This window comes from Peromyscus maniculatus, chromosome X (assembly GCF_049852395.1).
Source record: "Peromyscus maniculatus bairdii isolate BWxNUB_F1_BW_parent chromosome X, HU_Pman_BW_mat_3.1, whole genome shotgun sequence".
In the NCBI taxonomy this organism is placed as follows: Eukaryota; Metazoa; Chordata; class Mammalia; order Rodentia; family Cricetidae; genus Peromyscus; species Peromyscus maniculatus.
The window spans coordinates 44,815,696-44,836,629 of record NC_134875.1 but is presented as its reverse complement, the minus strand read 5'-3'; the positions used below and the strand labels follow the sequence as shown (position 1 = coordinate 44,836,629).

Genomic DNA, 20,934 nt, shown 5'->3' with positions numbered 1-20,934 from the left:
TTTAAGCTTCAGTAATGTTTCTTTTACATATGTGTGTGCCCTTGTACTTGGGGTATAAATGTTCAGAATTAAGACTTGATTTTTGTGGGTTTTTTCCTGTAATGAATACTTAATGTCCTTCCTGATCTCTTTTTATCGATTTTAGTTTGAAATCTATTTTGTTAGATATTAGGATAGCTACACCAGATTGCTTAAGTCCATTTGATTGGAAAGTCTTTTCCCAACCTTTTTACTCTGAGATAGTCTGTCTTTGAAATTGAGGTGTGTTTCTTGTATGCAGCAGAAGGATGGATCCTGTTTTCATATCCATTCTGTTAGCCTATGTCTTTTTATAGGTTAATTGAGTCCATTAATATTAAGTGATATTAGTGACCAGTGATTGTTAATTTCTGTTATATGTTGGTGGTAGTGTGTGTGTGTGTTTCCCTTCTTCAGGATTTACTGCTGTGAGGTTATCTATTTCCTGTGTTTTCGTGGATGCATCTAACTTCCTTAGATCAGAGTTTTCCTTCTAGTGCATTCTGTAGGGCTGGATTTGTGGATAGGTATTGTTTAAATCTGGTTTTGTCTTGCAATGTCTTGTGCATTCTGTCTATGGTGATTTAAAGTTTTGCTGGGTATAGTCATCTGAGCTAGCATTTGTGATCTCTTACTGAATGCATTATGTCTGTCAAGAGTCTCCATTGAGAAGTCAAGTATTATTGTGATGGGTCTGCCTTTATAAGTCACTTGGCCTTTTTCCTTTACTCCTCTTTTTTTTGCACTGTAAAGTTTATACAATTGGCGCAAAACATTGTGGTGGTAATGTTACAATACCAGTTTTAAGAGTTCAGTAACTAATGGGGAGCCGATGGGATACATGCAGAACTGTAAAAGCGATCTCACTTAGCCAGCTGTACATGTAGACTGTAAATCTACATTCAGATCATTTCTGAACTAAGACTATCAGCTCAGTTTATCTGTTGAGGTCAACCAGGAATCCCTAGAATATACCTTGATTTTTGCAAAAAACAAAATAGGGGGAGGGGTTTCTTCAGCATTTCAGTTCACGAGTAACAGTATCCTAACAGGCAAAGTGTTCTCTCACTGTCAACATAGAATGAACTGCTGCTGGAGGTCAACTTGGGCTTTAATTTGCATTAGCACTTACATGCATAGTAGTCCAAGTTGTTGACCTCATGACTTTAAAAAGTAACTCTAAAAAAGTAAAATGGCCCTTCTTGGAAGACTAAAGAAAGACATCCAGCCACAGTTGTAAAAAGTCTCATCAAAACAATGTACCCTTTTATGAATTATGCCTCAATTTAAAAAAAAAAGTAGCCCCAAATAAGAAGCAGCTCTGAAAAAGAAAATATAACTTAAGATATTTGAAAAAAACAAGGTGAATACAGGTTCAAAAATAATTAAGATACATTTTCCTAAGGCTACCAAGAATTAGGCTTTAAAGAATTCTACCATTTCAAGTTTACCACTAGTTACTAGATACCAATTTACAAACAAGATGTTCACTTTTTTTGTTCCTTTATCAAGAGAAAAATCTACCTTCAGACTCTGAGGGTGGTGATGGGGAGGGACTAGAAAACAAGATTCAAACAATCCCATGCAAATATCACATTTTTCAAATGGAAGAACTCCAAACTGCACTAGAAGTTCCAATCACTAAGACACTTTCCATTGAAATGATTTAAGTACAACTACATGGCACCAAGGTTTAGGCCTAATATAGGCCTGACAACCAAGTCCTTGTTTTCTGGAAGAAAGGCCTCAAAAGTCCCACTCAATTCCACATAACAATGCTTCAAAGATCAATTAGGTTTTCATTTCCTTAATATTTTTGTTTTTGACTTCTAATCTTAAAGACTAGATTAAAACTTAGCTCAATTCCCAGAAGGCATTGCTTCCCTTTGCTCTATGAAAGAGTCCACCAAGACCTCTTCCTGAAAACCATCTAGCCCCCAGCCTCCAGCCTGTGCTTGTGATGCATCTTTCTCAACATCCTGAAAAGGTAATGTAGGTAAAATATGCTCATAAACATTAAAACTAGTTGTTAGAAAGACGTAACTAGCTTTATAATTTAAGTTTTAAAACATAAATATTTGCAGCTTGATCTGCACTGACAATGATTTTCGGAGCCTAGAATTCAACATTTACAAATTCTCATTCACACACACAAAACACACTATTATCACACAACTTGTGTCTTGAGAGAATCTTCTGCTTTTTAAATCTTTGGCCTCCCAGTCAATCCCAAGTTCAACCAACTTTAACTAAAACTTCACTCAGAATTTCACCAAGCTTTTCAGCCACACATTAATGCTTGTCATATCTTTCATCAACTGTCAAAATCTGAAGCCTGCTCAGAGATCGCCAGGTAAAAGAAAATAAATACACAGAGGTTATTTCAAAACAGAACATGACCATCAAAAAAAAAAAAAAATGTCACGATTCCCCATTGGGATCATCCTTTGTTTACTACCAGTAAGAAAAATCCCACGTTGGACTATTTCACACTCCGGCATTGGCCAAAGGACACGAGAGCTGGTTCTGGAGCATGCAGTTTCTCACACAGGTGTCCCCAGAGGAACACCAGGGACAAAGTAACGTGAGGCCTCTCCCGTACAGAGGCTGTCTCACAGGGGCAGCGAGGACACCCACTAGTTTGTGGAGATCCCTGAGAAAGTATGATTCTTAAAATCTGGACTGTGCATAATTCACATCAGCCCTGTTCAGGTACTCACTGGAAGAAAGATGCAGCTGTTTGCTAGAACTCAGCACTCCACTCTAGATCAGCCATGTGGCCATGATGGCTTTCTCACAAGTGATATTCTCTAGTTTAAAGGATAATTATGTTGGGCTACAGATTTGCTATTTCCAAGGATGACTTGGAGTTCATCACTCATCACTTGATTTGAGTAACCATCCCAACATCAACCATCTATTGAAAAAAGAAACTCTTCAAAGAATGACTTCTCACTCTGTAAGAAATAAGCTAGAAACAGCAAAGTAAAAAAAAAAAAAACTCTAATGGCTGATACTGAGATTAAATTGTGTTCAATATGGGATCTAGTGGCTTACTGCAAAAACCAGACCCGGAGAGCTGTAGAATTACACATATGCTCACCATCAAAATAACTTACATGAAACTGCTTCTGGCATAGATCAAGAGGTTAAGATTAAAAAAATAAAAACAATGGATTGAACCTGCATGTTCCATTGCTCATAAACTTGCACACACTATTGTTCTGCAAAAAAGACAACTGCAGCAAAGAAAAATGGCCCTTTTGCAAACAAGCCTAAAAGTAACCCCTAAAAAGAAAAAAAAAATAACATGCATATATGTATAAAGTGTTACTATTAAACACAATGCTATCTCTGGGGGGGGGAATTAACTGCATAGGTTAAAAAAGAAAAACAAAAAAACATGTGCAACATCTTAAGCCAGTAAAGCACCAAAATAATAAAAAATTTAAAAACCCACCAAAAATCACTTTTCATAATGATTAACATAGAAGCACAAAATATCGACCATAAGTCAGGAAGCAATTACCTGGACAGATACAATGTCCACTGTTGAAAGAATTTTTCTTCAATTTAAATGTCTTTTCTCATCTCTAAAGAAACCTTAAAGTGCTAACTTTACTTATATAAAGCAGGCAAATTCTTCAAGTAATTTGCTCCGCCAATTTTTATCAGCCTAAACAAGGAACTAAAAATAGCAAGTGAAGTGAAAAGGGCAGAACACCAGACCGGTTCCACACAGGTAGACACCCCAGAGAACGTCATCTACCATCCCGCCTTTCTTCACTGCACTGCACAAGCTAACAGATTTAAGTATCTGTTTTCTTACATTAACTCCCTAGGATTTGCTAAGGTTTTTGCAAGTCACTAGGTAACACATACAGTCCTAAGGAAATAATGTCACTTAAAATTTTTTTTACTCCTCTTAATACGCTTTCTTTATTCTGTATGTTTAGTGGTTTAATTTTTATGTGGCAAAGGAACTTTTTTTATGGATCTTGTCTATTTGGTATTCTATAAGCTTCTTGTATCTTCATAGGTATTTCCTTCTTTAAGTTGGAAATGTTTTCTTCTTCTATGATTTTGTTGAATATATTTTCTGTGTCTTTGAGTTGGTATTCTTCCCCTTCTTCTATCCCTATTATTCTTAAGTTTGGCCTTTTCATTGTGTTCCAGATTTTCTGGAAGTTTATTTGTTATGACGTTTTTGGCTTTAGTGTTTTCTTTGACTGATGATTCAATTTCCTCTATTGTATACTCCAAGCTAGAGATTCTCTCTTCCATCTCTTGCATTCTGTTGGTTATGCTTGCATCTGTAGCAGTTATGGGTGGGGATTCTTGTGCCCCAGGGCCTAGGTCCTAGAGGCAGGGCTGTCTGGGTGGGAGAAGAGTCACTCACCTCTTGGTCTAATCAGAGGTGTCAGATTCTGTGTCTAAGGAAGCCAGTGAGGTACCCGGGGGATGGGTAGGTTTGGGGTAGTGAGTGGGTCTTGTAGGTTGCATTGTCAGAAGGGAGGATTGGAGGTTTTGGTGGGGGATCCTGTCCACAGGAGTTGTCCCTGTTGGCCAGTAACTGGGGTAGCAAAGGGTTAGGGTTCCCTGGTACAGGTTGTGCCAAGGGTCTAGGTCCTAAGGGCAGGACTATCTGTTTTTATGCCAATATCATGCTGTTTTTATAACTGTAGCTCTGTAGTAGAGCTTGAGATCAGGGATGCTGATACCTCCAGAAGTTCTTTTATTGTACAGAATTGTTTTAGCTATCCTAGGGTTTTTTTTTTCCGTATGAAGTTGAATATTGTTCTTTCAAGGTCTGTAAAGAGTTGTGTTGGACTTTTGATGGGATTGCATTGAATCTGTAGATTGCTCTTGGTAAGATGATCACACCTCTTAATCCTTCTCAAGTAGTACCACACCCTGATGACTAAGCATTCAAATATGAACCTATGGGGGCCATTCTTATTTAAAGCACCACATATACTTTCTTATATTTAAAGTTACAAGGAACAAAACATCTCTGTGTTTCTCATAAAAAAAATACAGCCCCTAAAAAATGTTGAGTCAGATCCCTGCTCTGTGTTTCGACTCCTGCTTAAAAATTAAAATAAAAATTTATTAGCTGATTACCTGATGATTTCTTTTTTATACTCTTTGTGTTTGATTTGCTTATCCTTTTGTAAATTAAAATAATTCCTAAAGTGTATTCAAATAATGTGAAAGTGTGATGTGTGTGCACACACAGAGGTATTCATGCACACACACATAGATATAAAATCACATAATATTTACTTTTGCAGGAATGGTGAAATAGCTCAACAAGTGAAGGTCCTTGCAGCATGAGACTGAGGAGCTGAGTTCAGTCCCTGAAAACTGCATGTTTGAAAATGCCTTGCCAGATTCCAGTAGGAATAGTTGATTTATTTGTGTAGTCTCAAAGAGCTCTAAGTATAAAACTTGATGTATATTATAATATTAATATTATTAGTAGCTCATTACTATGAGTTGGTTAGAGCCTATAAGAATTGTTTGCACATTTCTGTATTAGTCCTATAACTAGGAAGATACGTATAAGTTTATGTGCAGGAAACTAATATTTTTTTTTGTTAATTTGCCCCATCTTTTTTTTTTTTATTTTACAACACCATTCAGGTCAACATAATAGCCACAGATTCCCCTGTTCTCCCCCTCTCTCCCCCCTCCCAGGAAACTAATATTTAAGTTGCTTCAATCCTTCATCTTATTGACTTGGAAACTAAGGCTCAGTGAGGTGAATTGATTAATGCCACACATCTAAGTGATATGAAAGCCAGGAGAGAAGTACATTATCTGGGGTCAAGCCATCAATCTAGACTGCTGTCCTTCCAAACCCAGAGAGGATGCTGAGGGCTTCGTGCTTCACAAACACTTGACCTATTTTTCAAGGAATGGATAAATCTGACAAATTTAGGGTGTCTGGGGTTTTCATGTCAGAAATCTCCTAATTCCTTAGCATATATACATTTCAATATGGATCTTCAATGTCTAAAATGTTCAACTGCTTGTAATGATTTTAAAAGTGGATGTGGTGAACAGAACAGAAACTTAATGGGTTTGAGGGATCTGTCAGTCCATAAATGTGTTTGATATACAAAACATATCAAATAATAACAATACACATTTTATTTGTATACAAAACTAAATGTGTTATACTGTTAGTTAACTTATAGAAACAGTAATTAAAAGTAATATATGCTGTTACTGGGTACAGTACACACTCTTCCATAGTATGTACAAATCTACCTATATGTTTTGTTAGAGTAGGTTTCATTGTGACATTTTTCTATTTATATTTAATGTACTCACCATCCATTAACCTCTCTTCCTACTTTCCCCTCTAACTGGTCCCCTTCTCTTCCTAAATAGTACCCCTTATATTTTCCTGTTGTAGCTTTCTAATGTTCATTCTACATATAAGTGAAACATGTATTTGTCTTTCTGAGTCTGGCTTATTTTGCTTAACATTCTGCAAATCATGGAACTTTGGGTTGTTTGTGGCCTAATAAGACTTGTCATATGTGTATAGACTATATATTCTATGAATGAATATATACTATATATTTCATTTTCATTGTCCATTCATATATTAGTGGACACTAAGACTGAGTCTATGACTTGGCTGTTAAAAACACTGTTACAATCAACATGGATGCACAGGTAGCTGTATGATGGACTCCAGAAAATGTTAATGAATAACTCTAGGTGCCTGCTTTACAGAAATTATGTTTTTATGTCTGTATACTCATATATTCCACAATGCAATATTTGAGAATGCTAAAGTAGAAATATGTAGAGATACAGATGTATATATACATTGAAGTAAAACAGTGAAAACATTTAATGAAGCTATCTGAGTAAGGAACACTGCAGTCTTTATTACAGGATACAGGAAAACAAATCTACCTACACACATAGTTGCCAAGAGCTCATTCAGAATGGACTTTCCACATGTATCATTTCCATCATTGGTACTTTTCCTCTCATTCTTCTATATTGCAGTGGCACAAGACATTAAAACAAGTAAAACAGTATGCAAGAACATCTGCTTAGATCACGCCAGGGACCTTACACTTAATCATAGATGTTCCCAACATTTATAATCAATATACCCAAGAAAAATCAAGCACTAATTTACATGGATCCTAATGTAGAAAGGTACACAAAATCAGATGGTATGTAGATATGGCATCTAAATGTGCTGAAAATACTTCCATTGACTAAGGATGTACTTTAGTGGTAGTGAACTAGCCTAGCACATGGGATATCTTGGGTTCACATTGCCATTAACAAAAGGTTTGAGTCAAGAGAAGCTTTCCAAGAACTCTTGGTCATTAGGTCTCTTTTTAGGACTGTTGTGCAGTTGTGCACTTTATGTAAATTGGTATAATTCTGACTTATATATTATCAAGTTAAACATATTTTCCCTAATGGAATTTGAACATTTGAGGATGACTATAACCACTTTGATAATTCTAATCATCAAAAAAAAAAAACATGGTTTAGTCCAGTGAGATGGCTCAGCAGGTAAAGGTACCTTCCACCAAAGCTGCCAAGCCACCATTCATGAGACCCACATGGTGAAGAGAGAGAGACCTACCCAGACAAGTTGTTCTCTAAACCCAACCAACATGCCATGGCATACTCGCACACACAAACAAACAAATTATTGCAATGAAAAGTTTTTTTATCTAGTTTGAGTATTTATGTTGTTAATGTATTATATTGAATCATGTTAACTTTACTATACTTTACAACTTCCCTGCACTTCAACACATTCCAATAGCTACAAAGAGTCACTTGTAATACAAACAGTTTAATGAAGTATAAGGCAAGGGAAAAAATTCCCCAGTTCCCAAAAAGATCCATTTATGAAGGTTCTTGCAATTTATTCTTGGGAGCAGCATAATCAAGTTGAGGTACTGTCATTTTGGAGTCTACCACAGGATAGACTATGCAATAGAATTATGAGAACTCTTTATTCCTGGCTTTGGTAAATTCATATGTGATTTTAGATGCATGAAATATTAAAAAAATGAATGACCTCATCTATCTATTTTACTTGAACAAATAGAGATCTATGGATTCTGGCTTCTAAGTCTGCTCCAGAAAGCCAATTAGATGTGGTGATGTAAAGACATTGAGGTAGGCCAGTACTTTAAACTGAGCTCCATTCCTGTTCCATGACATTTATATTAGGAATGTGAACTAATTAAACACTAGAAAAAAAAATCAGTCCACTTTGGATGAACCATTAAGTCTCCCAATTCACCTTGTTCTCATAACCATGCTTCAATAATTCCAAAAGGACAAATTAACTGGCAGAAACTGCTCTTAACTAATGAAAACAAAGTGATTATGTAGACCAAATTGTCAGTGATAACATTTCAGCATGGGAGCTTTGACACACCTCATAAAGTTCAGTTTAGAATAATGACTTTTGCTTTGATTTCCGATCTTGCTTTACTGGTCTACTATATGAGTTCTTTTATGTAAATCTATGAAAAACCATTTCATCACTCCAATCTCTTTCTTTTTAGAGAACATTAACTCAAGCCACTTAAATACAGTGTATGTGTTTTTAAAATATTTTCCTGATCATTTATTTGGTGACTTATCTTTGAGTCCTGATACTCTAACATCCACTTGAGTCCTGCTGTTTGGAAGGCTTTCCTTTGAGTTTCTACTTACTGGGTTTTCTAATTCTATCTTCATTTCACCTTGAGTCCACATAAATGTTTCTATCTCCTGACTGAGGCATCCTGGACTGTCCTCATCATTTTCATCAGCATTACGTTTGTGTTTTCTTGGGCTTCACTCAGACACTTAGTCCCATTAAGCCCGTTTTCTTTGATTTCATTGAACCAATTTGTTGTGTCTTCTTTAAATTCCTTGAGTTCTTTAATGAAGCTTAGGATTGCTCTTTTCAATTATGTGTCCTGTGGTTCTCCTAGGTAATCGTCATTGGCAAACATTTCTACTGGACTGCTGGGTCTTGATCTTCCACATTGTTTGTGGTGTTGATATGAGATCTAGGCATATAGACTGCTTTGGTTAGTTCTAAGTGTGATATGAACAGAGCAGGTTGGAACAGAAGAGAAGATGTGCAGTCAGGTTGGGCCTACAGGATGGAAATGGTTTGGGAGGATTAAAGTCAGATGGACAGAGAGGATTTGGCTGGTACACCTGATGTACCTCCTGGATAGAGTCTCAAGGGTGGGTACAGATCTGGCTGGATAGAAAGGTTAGATACAGCGTGGGAGAGGCCTGTGCTTTAGAGGTGAGTCAGGGTGGGTCCTAGCAGAAACCCAGAAATTAGCTGTGGTGCAGGCAGGGGTAGATAGATTAGGCCTGGGCACTGACGTGGACCAGGGCTCTCTTGTATTCTGTTGGTTATGCTTGCACCTGTAGTTCCTGTTTGCTTCACCAGATTTTCCATTTCCAGATTTCCCTTGGTTTGTGTTTTCTTTATTGCTTCTGTTTAAATTTTCAAGTCTTGAACTGTTTCCTTCACCTGTTTGTTTTTTGTTTGTTTGTTTTGCCTTCTTCAAGGGATTTATTGATTTCTTCCAATTTTTTGTCTTTTCCTTGATTTCTCTAAGGCACCTTTCATTTCCTCTTTAAGAGCCTCTATCATCTTCATGAAGTTATTTTTAAGGTCATTTTCTTGTGCTTCAGCTGCATTGGAATGTTCAGGTCTTGCTGCTGTAGGATCACTGGGCTCTGGTGGTGCCATATTGCCCTTTCTGTTGTTGAATGTATTCTTACACTGGTGTTTTCCCATCTGTTCTTCCAACTGGTGTGGGTTGTGCCTATGACTATGTAGTCTTCTGGGGTTGTGGGGAAGGACTGGCCATGGGGAAGATAATCAGGTACATGGGGTTAGGCGGCAGAGTGGGTCTTGGGGGGACAGAGTCCAGTGGGTGGCAGTGGAGGCAGGTCTGGAGTGCAGCTTAGAGGCAGTCCTCTCACATGCTTGCAGGCTGCTGGGGACCGCACCAGAGCAGTAGAGTTCCACCAGAGTTGGAGGCAGGGCCCAGCTGTCTTGCTGGTGGTGAGATAGGATGGAGAGGGGCATCGGATGCATCTTGTGTTTAGGGTCTGGACTTTAGATCAATTCAGCTGGGAGGTCAGTCACTTGTGTATTCTTCATTATCCCTGGCAATACTTGACATATTGAAAAGGCAAGGATTGTTCAAATATATTATGGCAAACACTTGATTCACTGTGAGATACATTAACATATTAAATCTACTTTGTCTAGCTTGTTATAAATGGTTCTCTAAATCCACAGTTTGAATAGGAGATCGAAGGGTACTTATTGCTGGAAGTTTCATCCTAGGAAACTTTGCTGCTTCCTAGTGAGTTACTATCTATTCCTAGCATGTTCCTTTATTAATCATCCATTAACAAGTACCAGCTCATTCTTACCATTACTGGTGGTAAAACAACAATTTCATCATAGTGACGCATATCCTACTGCACTGATAACAATTTTTGAGACTTTATTTTTTCCTTTTCCATACCAACCACAGTTCCCTCTTCCTTCCCTTCTCCCACTCCCACCCCAGCTCCCCCTTCTACCCCCCATCCTCAGAGAGCATAAGGCCTCCCATGGGGAGTCGACAAAGTGGCATAGGGAGCTGAGGCAGGACCAAGCCACTCCCCACTGCATCAATGCTGAGCAAGGTATCCCAACATAGGGAATGGGCTCCAAAAAGCCTGTTTATGCACCAGGGATAAATCCTGGTCCCATTCCCAGGGCCTCACAAACAGACCTAGCCACACAACTGTCACCACATGCAGAGGGCCTAGTTTGGGCTCATGTAGGCTCCCCAGCTGTCAATCCAGAGTCCAGGAGCTCCCACTAGCTTGGGTCAGGTGTCTCTGTGAATTTCCCTATCATGATCTTGACACCCCCCCCCTTACTCATATAATCCCTCCTCCCTGTCTTCGACTGGACTCCAGGAGCTCGGCCCAGTGCTTGGCTGTGGATCTCTGCATCTGCTTCCATCAGTTACTGGATGAAGGTTCTTTGATGACAGTTAGGGTAGTCACCAATCTTATTACAGGGAAGGGCAGTTCAGGCACCCTTTCCAAAATTACTAGGAGTCTTAGCTGGGGTCATCCTTGTGGATTCCTGTGAGTTTCCCTAGCCTCAGATGTCTCCCTGACACCATAATGGCTCCCTCTATCAAGATAGCTCTTTCAGTACTCCCCCTCTCTTTCCTTCCCAGTCTGCCCAGGAGATCTTATCTATTTCCCCTTCCTAGGGCAATCCATGTGTGTCCCTGTTAGGATACTCCTTGTTACTTAGCTTCTCTGGAGTTGTGGACTGTAGCCTTGTTTGAGAATTTTTTAAGGCACACTAGCTGCTTACTTTCTAGTTTGTCAATAGTTCTTTATGCACCTAATTTGTTTCCAGTGGAAAAAGAACACCGTTTATACTGGTGATCAAACAGAACTCTGTAGCTTACACTTTGGTTGCCCTAATTATGTGCCCTAGATGTAGAAAAGCCACAGAAGCCATGCTCTATCTGAGAAGGCACTCTTCAATAGTTCAGACAGGATGTACTTAAACACAATGATATATAAGCCATCTTTTTGTTAAAGTCTAATGACTGGATAGTTATCAATACTAATTATCAATCTTCTCCTTAGCAATCTCAGTTTATCAATTGAATTATCATGTTAAAGAGTTGAGAGCTTGTTTAAGAATATATCAAATATTAAAACAAATATTTTATGATTTAGCAGATGAGATCTTTCAGAATTTAGGTTTACTACTAGTTATACTTACAAAGTCTAAGAAGTACTACTAACTACTATTTCATATAGATAAATTATTTGAACTCAAAAAATGTTATGCCACCTCACAAACAAAAAATCTACCATAAAAGATCCTTATAGACATCAAATTGATATTTAACAATTTCTTTTATTACATGGAAATACTTAAAACCACCCACTTGATGATTAACTATTTCCAGAAACATAGTCAAGAAATACGGACTCTGAAATGCTTGAGGGATGACAGGTGGAGGTGGCCCATTAATACCAACGTATGTGGCTTAAAGATCAGGATACTGTATTCGGGCAAGGAATCCTATTCCCATCTTTGGGTCTGGTTCAACAGATTGAGTTCACATTTACAAGCCCATGATGAAAAGAAGAGGTTCAAATCGAGGTACCTGGACAGTACAAAGGAGTTTGTTGTGGTGTTATATCAGGAGTTTCCAAAATTGACCATGTTCAGTCCTGAGAGCAGTCTTAAAAGAGGTGAAGATTTCAATACAGAAGCATCTGAAACTGAGACGACAAAGTAGATATGCTGTTTGCAGACAGGATGGCAGGATATGGCTGTAGTCTTCCAAGGATCTTGTTTCAAAGCACAGAGGCTGGAAAGGCTGGCAACTAAGGGCTTGTTTGATTGAGCCAGCTGTCACTCAGCATGATCAGAGTGAGACTGAGACTGCTGGTTGAGAGGAGGTCATTGTGTACTACTGGGTCTCTCCCCATTGGTTGAAAGTCTGAACAAAGATGATGTCAATAATGAGGTGACCTGTGACATCATGAGGCATAAAAGTTCTGGTGCCTGTGCTATTCCCTATAGTACAAGACACATTAAAGAGTACTCAGGCAGAATATACTCTGAAACTTCCCAGTGGCTCAGGTAGTATACAGAAAAGACTGTGGCACAATAAATGTACTAGGATAGAGATATATGCAGTTTACAGTTAGAAGACATAGGGGGAGTGTAACTGTACATGGAGTTTCAGAAATGGCTTCCCAAGTGAAGTACTATTTTAGCTGAGTTTTTAATTATTGTGTAGGAGTTTCTTTGGAAGAGCAGGAAGCAAAGGGCTATTTTATAGGCATTAATCTTGCCAAAAAAGCTAAAATCAACTAATATATAGAAATGTCAAAGGAGAAAATGACTAAAGATGATACTGGAGTAAATTGTAGTTCCCCTAAAACTTATGCCACACAATCTAATGAAATCCTATTGATTTCATTTTATAAGGCTTATAATCATCACAGGTTATTCAGTTATTATTAGAATTACAGCAAATTAAGGAAATATGTGGTGTTCTAATCCAAACTAGAGTCATGCTTTGTGCATACTTGACATAAAAATCCTGCATTAATTTATCAAGTTTAACAGGGCATGTGTTATCATACATATAACATATAGCATATAATTATATGTACAATATGCACTATAAAATATGCATGTAACATATATCATGTAATAAATAGTACCATACATTTTAGGCATTTCTTCCTGCCACTGAAATAAATATGCATCTAACAGAAAAATTCTTGCTACTTTGTTTATTAGATTTGTTTCAGACATGGACATGTTCTGCCTCAAGATGAATGTGCTAAAACAGAGAGAGGGGAATTGAACCTGGTCGGACAGAAATAAAGATATTCTAAAAAGACACTTGGGTCTCAATTTGACTATCAGACTATTGAAACAATAGACCCAAAGCAAATGAGAATTTTCCTAGGAATCTCATGCTGAGAGGCAGAAAGGGTTCTAGCCAGAAGGGGAACTGGTCTCCCAGAAAGAAATTTCTAACAGTTCTCACAACTTCTCAGACAACTTACAGGATGGGACTGTAAAATGATGGGTCAGGGGTGGGCAGAAGCTCATGGGTGACCAGACTTGACTTGGGGCACAGGTTGTGACAACCCACTCCAAGTTCCATAACAGTGCAGGGGCCTGAACCCCTTGCAGCCAAGTGGCTGTCTCACTGATGGTCTGTCCACAGTGTTGGTAACTCTGTTAATGAACTCCTTGATCCCTAGTTTAAAAAAACCTTGCTACTGCTACCCAGACTTAATTTATTTAAGAAAGACACCAAAACCTGTGTATGAATATTAATCTCCATGATGATAAAACTTGTCCTGTTTTCTTTCTTGCTTTTCTATTGATTTAACAGTATCTTTGCATCAACATAATCAAGTATTTTCTTTTCAGAAACCTAACAGTGTGGTTAGTGTAATATGCTGTAACCAAAGCCCCAAACAAGAAAATATAGAGCCATAAAATTAAAGTCACAATGCTTATTCCCTTTCCTGCATCATTTCATTTTTCCTGCTGCTGAAAAAGTGGGCCTGCATAGTACAAATCTAGCTAAAATAATCCTTTATATATACTGAGAAAGGCAGACCACATGAAGGAAGTTTGTGATTTGTCCTTATACATATGAAACCACTCTGAAAATAATATTTGGATAGAGAAATGAAAATATTTATCATAAATCCATGGGGAATGGCTTCAGTCTGTTTGAATGAAAGGTGCTTGATCAAAACCCATAGCTTTGGGGAGAGGTAGAATTCCTTTTCCTTATGGGTGTGCCCCTTGAAAGGTTTACCACACTTCAGTGGCTATCCACACACCTGTATAAAGTATAAATACAGGACTAATAGGACTTGATGGATTTTTATAAAAATAAGGATGCAAAGTTTGAATGGGGATTGGACATGGGAGGAGACAAGGGAAGGGGCTGAACATGATCAAAAACAATGTATAAAAATCTCAAAATAATAAAATTTTAAAGGTCATGTAAAAAGCCTTAGAGTTGTGGGGCTCTCTCGGTTGGCCAAGTACAAGGTGCTTTGAAAAAAAAATTACTTGTAGTTCATAATGAACAACCCAGGTATAAGTTCCTAGTGGAATTTTTGGGTCACAACTTTCAAATGTAGCAAAGTTAGTAAGCCCAGCAGGCAGACTTTTCTCAGCCGAAAGAAGACAGTTAATACAATGTGTCTCCACATAACAATTCCTTTCAGAGTTTTGTCATCATACTGCAAAGCCACAGCCTCTTATCTCAGGGTGATGCTTCAGAGTATATTTTTGATAACTAATTAAAAGTTAACTTAGTCTGTATAGCATTTTCCAAAAATGTGTGTGCAGTATACTCTTCAGCAGTAAAATTGATTTTACTACAGGGGTATATTATTATTTAAACAAGCAGTCAGGGTTGACTAAACTGGGAGTATATCTGGAGAGGGTAATTCATAAAGTATTGTGGAACCTGTAATTATGGACAGAACTTTTTTAAAGGTCTGTAGCACATGATTGTTCTGAGATGTGGAGAATAATTGGAGAAAAGGGTGGTTTATTGGTTACCAGGTTTCTAGGCCATTCAGGCTATCAGTAGTCAATGCTATTTCATCAGAAACAGAAGACAAAGTCAGAAGTCTTCATGTCATCATTTGCACAGAGAAGCATCATTCAATGACAAGTCCCTCAACGAAGAACAGAAGTTCAAGGTGCAGCAGTTGACCCTCACATGGACGAGGAGGTTGAACATCCTGCATAGTGCTGCCAGGAAATCCCTACTTCATACTAAGAGGGGGCTGGCTGGTTGCATATGTAGGATGTCCCATCTCCTGGCCCACTTCGTCATGAAAGAAACTGGAAACGCCATTCTGCTAGATCGAAGAGCCATAAAGTCCATGCATCGAAGAAACAAAGATTTGAGCTATATCGCTAGGAAGACATTGGTAGAGTTATTTGAGGATAAAGACTGACTGCTATAACTTTAGCTCACAAACGGAAGAAAGTATGTGAGTACATCTGTAAAATTGAGGGCAGTAGATCTGCCTTGAATCATATGAGCAGGCAAAAGGGATAGCGAAGTTTTCATAAATACTTATGGACACAAAGACAGTGCTTCAGAGATTGTGTTGCCTCCTCTCAGCATTATGCCAGCACAAGATTTGGTAATTGAACATATTTATGTAGGATATTCAGAGGTAGATTACCCAGGGAAAGAGAGAAGTCAATCCATACTCACAGAAAGAACGCCATTTATAGACTGAAGAGTAGAAAAAGTAAAAATTGATTGGTAAGTCAGAAGTCATTTACCTCATATCAGGAGTCCAGAGAGGACTTAATAATTGTAAATAGGATAAAAACAGTCTAATTTCAGGCGAGAATCCAAGTTACAAAGTGGAGACAGGAATGATTCCAGAAAAGAAAGTAATATGCCCCCCAATATTTTGAAAACGTAATTGTTAGATATAGCACCTAGCCAGATCAAAGGGACTTATCATTATATAATATAATATAATATAATATAATATAATATAATATAATATAATATAATATAATATAATATTATATTATATTATATTATATTATATTATATTATATTATATTATATTATATTATATTATATTATATTATATTATATTATATTATATATTTATTTTATTTTATTATATATTTATTATATTATATATTTATTATATTATATATTTATTATATTATATTATTAATTATGTTATGTTATATTATATATATTTACAATTTGTTTTCAAGATTAGGCTTGCCTCTTGAAATATTTTGTGAAATAAGTACTTTATTATAAAAAATTTGAATATTACTGATGTGTAGCTTTTCATATGTATTTGCAGTCTCAAGTAAACACATGTGATTCTTCTGTTTTCACATAGAAAGAACAACAGTATGACTTCTTATATGGTTAGACATAGATTTGTGTTTTCCATAAGATTCATGATTAAAGAGGAAAATAGCTAGAGATCTTGTCTTTATCTTGCTTAAGTTTTAATAAGAATTTTATGAAATGTGTCACTATAATGAATTGTTTTTCCATTTTTCTGTTTCTAGTACTTGCTCTTAGACAATTAAAACCTCTAAATTATTTTCTACTTCTTCTATCCAGACTATGATTTCTTCTTGCTGAACCTATTGGTTTTAGAAATTTCAGATTTGCTAGGCCTACAGTTACACGAATACTTAGATCATTTTATCCCTTGTTTTCCAAAGCTAAACAAGTTGCTTAAATACTCATCTAAATAAAAATGAACAGCCAGGCCGTGGCAGCGCACGCCTTTAATCCCAGCACTCGGGAGGCAGAGGCAGGCAGATCTCTGTGAGTTCAAGGCCAGCCTGGTCTACAGAGCAAGTTCCAGGAAAGGCACAAAGCTACACAGAGAAACCCTGTCTTGAAAAACCAAAAAAAAAAAAAAGAACAAAGTACCAACAGAGGCTTGTAAGATGACCCCGCATATGAGGACACTTATGACTAAGATTGACCAGCTGAGTTTGATCTCTGAGACCCACCAATTAAAATGAGAAAACAGACTCTTGTAAATTGTCCTTTAACTTCCACATGTTACCATGTCAAATGTCAGCCCCACATATACACACAAGAACTAGCTAACTAGCTAAGCAAATAAATAAACAAACAAGCAAACAGAAACAATGAGTAAGCTCAGTCTTACTCACCTAGCAATCACAGACACCTAAATTTAAGCCTTTTAACTGGTATAAGAAAAAAAATTAAGGCACTATAATGAAACTAAAGAAGTTGAACTACAGTACCTAAATTATTATTTCTGTTGGCTGTTGTTTGAGGAAAATTACCAAACTGAAGGGAGTTCTTCAGATCTATATATAATTAAAATTTTAATTAGGAGTGACTTTTGTATTTATTAAACCTATTTTTAATGTTTACTAAAGTAGCATAAAATTTCTTCTCTATTATTAACATAATAGATTATGTCGGTACATTTTACAGTGTTGAATTATCATTTTGTTACTGTGATTACTGTTGTTTTTCCATGATGTATTAGTCCTTTGGTACTTTTCTGAACCCTGTTCATTAATAATGTGATTGGAATTTTGTATATATATATATTAATGAATGCTGTTGATCTCTAACCTTTTTAAAGGGTTTTCAAGTTTTGATGTTGACATACTACTTATTTATGAATTTTAAAATGTCCTTGATTTTTTCAGTGACATGTTCAACATTCAGTTGTGTACTGTTTAATCTGTTTGTCTGTGAAATTTCTGTAGTCTCTTTTCATGTTTGTTTCTAGATTAATTTTATTACAATAAGAGAATACAAGAAATTATTTTGCTTTTGTGTATTTGCTAAGATGTTTTCTGTGTCTAATATATGATCTATTCTAGAGAAAGCTCCAGGGCATGTTGAGAATGTTATTTTCAGAATTACTTGGATGAAATGTTCTGTATATAACCTCTAGGCCCATTTGACATATAATACTTACCTTTAATATTCATCTTTATATTTGTGTTGCAATAACCTGTATATTGAGAGAAGTCGAGGTATCAGAATCATCTACTATTATTGTTTTGTGGTTAATCATGACTTTATCTGGCAGTATTTCTTTTATGAAATTGGGGGCACTTGTTTTCAGTGAATACATATTTCTAATTGTAACATCTTGATACTCTGTCTTTCCATTGATCCATTCTATTAGCAAGACTTTCCAGTGCATTTTATGTAATTTTTCATTTCCAATCATTTTAGTTTGTTTTTCTTCTATATTACTGTTTATTAATTTCATTTTCAAAGCCCATACTGACCTTATTATTTTATTTAAACATTTATTTGTATCTTCTTGGAATTCATTCAAAACTTTATTCATGTCCTTGATTTCTCTTAACACATGAATAATAACTCGTTTGAATTTTCTGTCTGGAACTTCAACTATAGGAGGCCATTGACAGCCACTACTGTGAGATTGACATTTTTTGCAGGAGACACGTATTGGGGATTTTACATTTTAAGTAAACTATTTTTTAAAGACTTATTTATTTTATGTATATGAGTGCTCTGTCTGCCTGTACACCTGCATGCCAGATGGAACAACAGAGCTCTCTCATTTTAGATGGTTGTGAGACACCATGTGATTTGCTGGGAATTGAACTCAGGACCTCAGCCTCCAGTGCTCTTCACTGCTGAGCCATCTCTCTAACTCTATACTAACTATTTTTTGTGGCCGTTTGGTAACCTTTATGAGGGACCAGATTAGTATGGTTAAGATGACAATTTTTTTTCTGTTAGACCAGTGCTCAAGAACCAGACTCTATCCCAAGATTCCCCTGAGAATAGAATCCTCACTGAAAAAAAATTCACTACCTACAGGTGAATCCACAGTGAAAATAAGGCAATGGTCAACTAAAAGCAATCATCTTTTAAGCATCAATCAGTGCATTAAGTGAAGATATGTTAATAGTACTGTGTATAATAATATATTACTGTGGGTATGAGTGGGAGTGGTATATTAGTTAGTTGTCTTGTTTCTGACAAAATGCATGATCCAAGCTTCTTAATGGAAAGAAGATTTATTTGTGATAGCAGTTGCAGAGGATATATTCCATCATGGCAAGGAAGGTATGGTGGCAGGAACATAGAAATGTCCATCATCAGGAGGCAGAGAAGAATGAATGCCATGAGATGGTACTACCCACAGATAGGATAGGACTTCTTATCTCAATTAACCTAGTATCAACATGCCCTCACAGACATGTATAGCAATCAGGTTTTTGGTGATTCTAAATCCCATCAGATTGACAAGATGTATCATCCACAGTGGTAAATAAAAAAAGGAAGATAAAAGCAAAGCAAGAACAATTGTTAGTGTTAGGTTAATAAAAAAAAACATAGAGAAGGGAAAAAGTATAGAATACTGTAGGCCAAAAACAAGTTTAGGTGAAAGTTTAAGTTAAAGGTAGACTGAGGGGTAATAGGCAATGTTATACTATCAGAAAATGTATAACAGTCCCATTTCTCAGAATGCCAAACCAGAGACTTTGTGAATTCTGCCAACCTGTGTTCTTTGGGAGAGGAAAAGGAAAAGAAAAAAAGCCAAACCAAAACGTATCAAACAGGAAGGGTTAAAGGGGTAGGGGGGGAGAGAAATAGATGGCAAGAACAGCAGGATCAAGTTGGCGTAAACTGACATTGGGCATTAAATGAAATAGGAATACATATAGAGTGGAGAGAAAACTGGGTGGTAATATAGGATGAGGAAAACTGCCTTGCCTGGTTGCTGCATCAAGTTTCAATACTCTTGAGTTTCTTTCCCAGCTCTTATAAGACTGTCTCACCTCTGGGAATGATTTTGAAATGTATGGTATAATTCTTCCCTCTAGTTCTTCCTTTGAATGGTCAGACTATAGGTTCTGTAGGATTATCAATTTTTTGGGCAGGGAAAGTCATGTTGTCTTGTTTCCTCATGTGTCTTCATAAGAACTAGCACATCTAGGATTTAGTCAACTAGGATTATTTTGATTACCTCCATTCTTTCAGTTGAAATTTTTACACTGTTCATGCAGGAGTAGATTACAGTAGGATTTGAGTATTGCTCCTCCCTACTGGACTGCTACACTCGCAGTTCACATGCTCAGATTATTGTACTCAAACTCCAGCACAACCCCAAGAACAGAAAGGTAACTATAGAAGCAACGGCAAAATGGATAGGCTCTCTATGAAAATACAATAATAGTTCCTTTAAAACAAGCATCTGGGGCTGGAGAGAGGGCTCAGTGGTTGAGAACACTGGCTACTCTGCTCTTCTACAGGTCTTAAATTCAGTTCCCAGCAAGCAAATGGTGGTATACAACCATCTAAAATAGGATCTGATGTCTTCTTTTGGTGTGCAGAAGTATAAGCAGTAAAAGCGCTCATACTCATAAAACACATAAACAAATAAGCCTTTGAAAAAAACAAAAAAATAAAAGTAAATAAACCAACATTTTAAACCCAATAATATTAGGGGAATACACAATATAGAACAATACACATCAAAACGTCAGGTATTATGAGGAGAAATGGAAAAATAAGCATAATAATTATGTAATTAATACATGAGTGACATAGAAACAACAGAAGAGAGACAAGAAAATAGAAAGCAGGACCAATATAGATGAAGGAGAGAGGTAAAGGCAAAAGAGAAAGAGGTAAAGAAATGCAATCAAACCTCAATCTTAGTATTTGAGAGGATGGCACAGGGAGACCCCACACACCCATTTGTACCCCAGGCCAATCTATTTTTATGAAAGTCTAATTCAAGTTAAGACAAAAGTGGGGT

The 20,934-nt window shown here is 36.8% G+C and overlaps 1 protein-coding gene and 1 long non-coding RNA gene across 3 annotated transcripts in view; one reads left to right on the top strand and one right to left on the bottom strand.

Moving 5' to 3' along the window:
• Htr2c (5-hydroxytryptamine receptor 2C) overlaps positions 1-20,934 on the top strand; it is a 229,179-nt gene that overhangs the window by 172,489 nt on the left and 35,756 nt on the right. The gene's annotated exons all lie outside the window — the stretch shown is intronic.
• On the bottom strand, positions 8,623-12,531 carry LOC143270718 (uncharacterized). The gene is made up of 2 exons (XR_013047956.1): positions 12,240-12,531; positions 8,623-10,215 (listed from the first exon to the last, which is right to left on the bottom strand). It is a non-coding gene; the product is annotated as an uncharacterized LOC143270718 (long non-coding RNA).